Consider the following 7,345-nt stretch of genomic DNA (forward strand, 5'->3'; position numbering starts at 1 on the left):
TTCAAAAGTTGAAGAGCATTCTTTCAGAAATACAAAGTATTCATTCTGTGAAATGTTGTGTAGGTGAAGTAAATGCAACGCTCTCAGTATCTTTCTATCAGAGGATAGGAGGTCAGCAGATTGTACAGAGTTAATCTTAGATCGAAGCCCACTCAGAGACGGGGGGTTGGGGGGGTGGGATCCCCATAAACTGAGAGAGGAAGAGAGCAATCAACAGAGGAGATCAGAGGGATACAATGCCTACTCCAAAAATCTCCTCTGTTCGATGCATGATGTGGTTGACCCCTCTTTTCACATCCAACAGGAGACAATACAGTCCTGCAGACACATTAGTATCAGTGAACGCTCAAATACAGTGCTCAAATATAGAGGCATCACAATATTCAAGATTAAAAGCATACTTTTCCTAGGGGTGGGCTTGCTCTTTCTGGTTAGAAACTGCACTGGTAGCAGAACTTATTACATTTGACATGCACAGCTTGAGTGCATATAGCCTGGCCCCTCTGCAGGAATTCACCCTTAATTTCCAGGCTGGCACAGGCAAACAATAGTGATTACCACATAAACGCACACACTACAGGGGCTGTTTCCTCCAGCTCAAAGTCAGGCCAGTCCATACAGGTGAATTTATATCTTTGAGTTTTGGGGGGAACACGTGAGACAACTGACACCGAGAGCTGAACACGAGATTTTCCTCATGTGCAAATTAATCAACCCCTAAAAATGACCCTGGCCTAGATAGCATGCACAAGCACTGACACACACTCTCTACTGGTAAGGACTGAAACTATCGGTTGTGATATAATAAGATCCTTAGACATGAGTAGTGAGGTGGTGTATTGAGTTCCTCTGTGTTTCCAGAGGTAAGATCATTTTTCTCAGAGCTTTTGAGGACTAGGAACATCTGGGCCACAGCTGCTGAATGTCTTGCTGTAGAGGGCAGAAGGTCAGCAGAGAGCATGTTTAATCCACTATAAGCAACTGAGAAGAGGAAAACCAATGCAAAATAGAACCATAGCCTGTTTGTATTTTACTGAGTGTTTGTGTGTTTGTGGAGGTGATTTTTTTAAATTAAAGCCACAGATCAGCTCAGAAAACTACATGAATAAGATGGAGGAAAACTGTTTAGATTGAGATTGAAGCATTGTTTGTACAGCTCAAGTAAGGTCTGTCAGAGTAAAGGTTAAGAACTATCTACAAACTTGATTTTGTCTCATTCTTAGAGTAGAGACAGACAGACAGACAAACCCAAAGTTCTGTTTTTTTTTCTGCCATTGATTTAATGCATGGATGAAATCTTAGATGGACTTAGAGAGTGTTTATGGTTTGATATGCAAGATGCCCTATGTGTAGCATTCCACACTGTAGTAACAACACTGTCATAGTATGGAATGTAAGATGCACTGCATTTCAGTCAGGACAATTAACAACTGGCATATAGCACAAAAAACTGCTCTGTCTAACACTAGTAACAAGGAGGTTGATTAAAAGGAGAACAAAATCTTACACGTCACTGAAATTAATTTTACTTATTCTGGCCAGTCTCCTTAAAATGTCTCTGCAGCGCAACACCACACAGTAGATATATACTTGAACATTGCTTTATTATAAGTGCCTTTAGGCTGAATGTTGTAAGTGATATGTGACAACAAACGCAAACACACACACAGTAGTAAGAAATTCAGAAAGTCGGAGCGTTTTTTTGACGACAAAGTGACTGGCTCAGTGCTGTGTGAGGGAGCCTGGTCAAGCGTAGCGGGCAGTGCAACAGGAGAGCCCCTGAACAGCAGGCATAAGTGTCTCTGGCATGGCAGGAATGACTGGCATCTGGGTGGCTGAGTTTAAACCGACTCTGTTGGTACCATGCCAGCACTCTCAGAACACTACTAGGGTAAGGGGCTTAAATGGGCTGCATACTCTAAACCTCCTCCACATAAAGAACCTCATGCTCACTTAGGACTGTCCTTCACCCATAACCACTCATCAGCGCCTGATCCTGGAACCGTGACCCTCACCTGAAGAGGCGGCGAGTCTTTGTGAAGCGACTCAGAATAGGAAATTCGTTACGTACTCTGTGCCCCAAAAAAGTGCCCAAAATTCTGGGAGCAACATTTTGGCTTTGACTTGTATTCTTCAATGAAAGGTTCATCCATAAATATCCCTACATCTTCTCACTTGAAAGAAATTAGCTCTTAAGGATTGCCACAGCAACACTTTGAGGGATGTGTCTGGAAATATAAATACATAGCTGTGTGTGGGACTGTTTTTTAAATTCTACGCCCACCAGCGTTCTCAACATTTCTGTCACTACCCACCCGGTCCTGCAGATATTCTAACAGTAGTCATCCACTTTTTCAAAGATTGTCATCACACCCCGCCCCGGAAACATAAAAACCTATATTGAATGTGGTCACACAATTAAGGACATTTGAATTAAATCAAACCTCAAAACATCAGGCTACTTTTTAACAGCTTTAACAGCAACTGAACTACATGCAATACAGCTGCCAGCACAAAGCACTGTAATTTTAACAAGCTTCACTCAAGAGCCACGTGACAGTGGAACATGAGATAATGGAAACCGTCTGATGATCAAACTTCTCACATAAACAAGGAAGAGTTTGTCATTTCTTTTCATAAAAAGTTACTCCGTTATCCCGCAGTTGTCTCGCCGTCTCAGTTCTGTCCACCCATTCCTGCCTGCATCACAGCAACAAAAAAAGCCACGGCTGCAGCTTTTGTGTTGGTTTCCACAGGATCTCAGTCTCCAACGAGGCACTGGGAAACTGACACGACATTATTACCTACGTACACCTTATTTGTCTCAATTAATTAGACAGAACATAGCTCCAAGCACATTCCAAAATTCAGCACTCTGACTGATCGTGGATATTGATTTACGATTCGTAGCAACGGGACAAGAAACCTGAAAGAGAATGATTTTAGATGAGCAACCAAAGATTATTCAATGTAATGCCACAGTACTTGGGTGAAAAAAATTGAAAGTTCTTGTTCCTGTGGCAGTTCCTGTGGCAATCTGACCACTTGTCATAAACTACTCTGACACTCTCACAAGTGAAACTTACTCCTCGATTTAAATATGAATTAAAGATTTATGAGTCCTTCCTGTGGCCCACTGGCCTATTCTGAAGCAGGAAAGGTAGAGAGGCAGACTGGTATATATAAAGACATGAATACAAATGTGTATCTGATAGTAGTCCACGTGTCTGCCTCACAAACTGAAACTGAATGACAGTGGAAATTGCAAAATGACAAAACACTCCTATGTCCACAGATAAAGTAATAGTGACTCAGCATTTCTGCGATAAAAATATGACAAACAGACAATACGAATGATTGCTATACCATTCATTCTGCACTGCTAAAGCCCAGATACTGTGAGCACTGATGGTCCAGATGAACTGCTCTGCTCTATGGCTATGCTGCCAGTGAGGTGCTGACATGGTTAGTAATTAGCAAGTAGCACCCAGTAAACAGAGCAGCATGGTCTTGAAGAGATGGACGCTATTTTCGCTGCATCAGCAAAACTCCATCAGCTTCCAGCCCAGATTACCTTACAACAGGAATACCAACTCAACAACGGGGGGAGTGAGGGGACATTCCAACCAGCATTAGGCAATAAACGCATGCAATGCACAGACCGCTAAACGGTCATATGTATCTGATGTTAAACAGAGCTGGAAAAAAGTGAGACTACTTTAAAGAAAAGAAAATATCAACAACAACAAAAATCAGACAGTGTCAAAAGTTTCAGAGGGCAGAATAACGCACCCTCATACTTATGTCTGTATACTTCTAGAGAGGTACAAGAGAACAGTGTCTTGACTAGATAGTAGTCTGTCATTGCCCGGCTACGACAGTGTCCACTAATCTGTCTAGCACTAATCCTTTTAATGCTATTGTCTTGTGTTGTGGACACCTGGGCATGAATTTGTGCATTCAAAAGGTGCTCTCACGAGCAACTAGCTTATGATGGGTATATTCAAAGTGAGATACAAAAGGGACTTGTTTTGGGTCCTGTTAAAGTAGACTTATCTGGAAGGAGGCCAATCACTTTGGACTAATCGAAATAAAACAACAACAACAAAAAAAACAATGGTAAGGCTCAGGAAAGACACCACTTAGACAGTCTCTTTAAATCTGATATTACAGCATACATACGCAGGTCGCAGATCTCTCTGTTTACCTGCAGTTCAGTGCCAACTGGGCCTAATCCCAACCTGTCCCCAGGACCATGACCAATCAGCAAGTGGGCTTCCCTGGTGCTGTTTTCTAACTTAAAATACACACAACAAAAAGACTGCTCTAGTTCTGGGAACGGAGAAACAGACTAGGGCTAAAGCAGATTGGCATCCAATGGCTGCAAGAGAGCCTACTTAGGTAAGAGACTTGAAAAAGAGCAAGTTTAAAATTAATTCCTCCTCATTCCTCCTCAGACTAATGGCATTTTAAACACAGAGAAGATTCCTCTCAGCCGTGAGAACAACAAAACACACAAATAAATCCCAAACCTTCTGAGCATTCCTGTCATAATGAAACAAAGCTAGGAATGCAGAGAGTAAATTGGACTTACTGAGTTGAAGCTATGATCCCAAGAAAGGACCATGAAAACAACTGAACCACACAGACATGTGCAACTCACCAGTTTTTCATTATGTTAAGTACAAATGTGCTCCGGAGGGTGACTTCAGATACACACCATTAACCGTATAGTCTAAGAACTGGGAATCAGCAAAACCAAATTCAGGTAACTCCTCACTGATTCAAGTTTCATCTGTTCCATACCATTACAGAACCACATTTTCAATATGGACAATCTTCCAAGGTCCTCCTGCTAAAACTACCAGCAGTATGTGTCTACGAATTCAACGTCACATCAAAGCAAGACCTCTGTCAGCCGACCCCCATACCCCCGTTCAGAGACGCCTCTCTGTAGCCCAGCCAACATGCCCTCCCACCGCTAGGTCTGTTAATGACTGTATTTGCTCTGACAGTGCAGCTCGTTTAACCGTTTAACTAGACTGGTATTAGACACTTTTAGCCACGTCGCAAAGAAGCTATTCCAATGAAAAACAAGTAGCATTCTGTTCTGTCCTCTAAAATTTCACTTAAGATAAGTATATTAACGACAGCTTAGTGAGGATATATATTACTAAACCTCAAGTTTAAATAGTGGGAATGTTTATTTGACAAATTGAAAAAATGAAACTGCAAGTTTTAAAATAGGAAAATGAAGTATAAATACGTATAAACAATATAAATTAAATGTTTACATAATGTCGCTAAAGATTCACTTCCGGCTACACATCACAAGAAAAGTAAGAAATAAGAAAAACAACAAAACAAAGCATACATACATACATACATACACACACACACATGCAAAACCAAGTGATACGTGAAATTTGAACGAAAGATCCAGTGACAATAAAATCTAAATGTAGATCTAAGCTCTTGATACAAGAATAATTGTAATAGGCCTACCACTAGAATGTCATTAAGTCTTTAATAACTGTCCAGTGCTAGCAAAGAGTTAGCAGTTGCCCCGTAATACGTCTTAGACTTATGTCATTGCAGAAGAAGAGCTATAACTGAAAAAAAGCAACAACAAAGCACAAATGAAGTAAAATATATAAAGATTTTTGATACAGAGCTGCCACATCTCATACAGACACTTCCTTTAAGAGTTTGAACAGGCTAGTCTTAGTCTGTTGTATCCATTTAGTTGCATTAGTGGGCTCTCAGAGCATGTCACACAAATAAAAGGCTATTTTCAGCCATTTGATTAACGCCGAGCTGTCCGCATGTAATATAATCCAGCTGGAGCTCTCATGACGCGGCTTTAAAAAACTCTCAGGCAAAGAGCAGTGGAGAGGGCCCCCAGGTCAGACTGACTCCCTGTCCCCAGCTACAAAGCAGCTGAGCCTGGCCCCATTCCCAATAATGCTGCCCTCACTCATAAACACAGAATAGATGGCCTTATATAGTGCTATTGAAGATACCATGCCAAACACCATCAGACGTACTCCAGGCTCAGTGTGCCATCAGGTCCTTCCAGTTTTAGGGACAGAGGTTGGGCCAAAGGCAATGGGCTACAGTGCTTTGTGTAACTGATGTGCACTAACAAGCAGTTCATCTATTTTAGGAGGAGTGCATTTACTGAATGTAGTAGTGTCAGGTTTTTCAAGTGTTAAGAGTGGGACAACCCCAAATGATTTCAAGTTTAAAATGATCACCAGCAACCAGATCACTGCAATAACTTTCCACTTTTCTGCAACAGTGACCGGTCTTTCAAACAAACAAGAAAATCCCAAGATGTCAAGAACAACAGAATTCGAATAAATATTCTGATTACTAACCAGTAAACTCAAAGTGACATTTAAATAAAGCCAAATGCTGTTATTAAAGCAAGGTTTACAGAGCCCTCTTTAACATGGTACTGCAAAAAAGCACACTGAACCTCTCCATAACTCAGGCAGGTAACCTCTGTCAACCTGAAGGTCCATGAAGTCTGAATCTCTCTACCAAGTCAAATTCCAGTACAGGGGCAGTCAGAGTTCTCCCTTTGGTTGTTCTTAGTCCCCCCCTAAAAGAGCAAGAGAGTGAGTGAAGAGCGTGGTTCCGGTTAGTTATGTTTCTTTCCTTTTCTTTTCTTCTTCTTCTTCTTCTTCTTTTTTTTATGCCTTACACTGCAGGTGATTTACTTTAGTTTGCCGCCTTACTGCAGCTGCTCCAAATTCAAATAACAAGAAAGGTCTGACCCATTACTTCAGATTCTAAAGTACTATTTCAAACATTAGCCTTTCATCGCTAGAACAAAATGAAGACACTGAAGCTAACCTGAACTTGCTGGACATGACAAAGAAACTCTGGTGCACAATTCAAAACTAACCAAACTGATTAACAGCATAGTCTATTGAATGAAAATCATAGTCATCCAAAAAGAGCACAGATTTGGTACTGAGCGATCATGTGCACTGTAAGCCAACAGACCAGTGTGCAAACCAATATTTACTGGTCTACTGTTTTAACAAACCTCAGGGCATTTCAGATAAGGTATCCAACTGTTTTAAACTAGCATGTACTTTAATATATCAAGACTTTTGCAACTACTGCTCTCTATCCTAAGAGTGAAGTTCAACAGCACTTCATCCCAGGGATCTTGCCCACAAGATCCAGAGATGCCAAAAAGTGCATGTAGTATTGGCCTTTTAGATAATTTCATCTAAGAATTCAGGGCATGTTCAGAAGAAGGGTCTGACTGACTCATTTATAAGTCATATTAGTTATCAATAATCACATCCACGTATGTTATATCTAGAGG

The 7,345-nt window shown here is 41.0% G+C and overlaps 1 protein-coding gene across 1 annotated transcript in view; it reads right to left on the reverse strand.

The window, feature by feature from the left end:
- The window catches only part of tln2a (talin 2a), a 36,083-nt gene extending 31,222 nt beyond the window's left edge, over positions 1-4,861 (reverse strand). The window contains exon 1 of the mRNA XM_030764697.1: positions 4,664-4,861. The gene's annotated coding sequence lies outside the window, so the exon portion shown is untranslated. The remainder of the gene's footprint in view (positions 1-4,663) is intronic.
- Between the last annotated feature and the right edge of the window lie 2,484 nt (positions 4,862-7,345).

The sequence above is a fragment of the Chanos chanos genome, chromosome 2, assembly GCF_902362185.1.
Source record: "Chanos chanos chromosome 2, fChaCha1.1, whole genome shotgun sequence".
NCBI classification, from domain to species: Eukaryota; Metazoa; Chordata; class Actinopteri; order Gonorynchiformes; family Chanidae; genus Chanos; species Chanos chanos.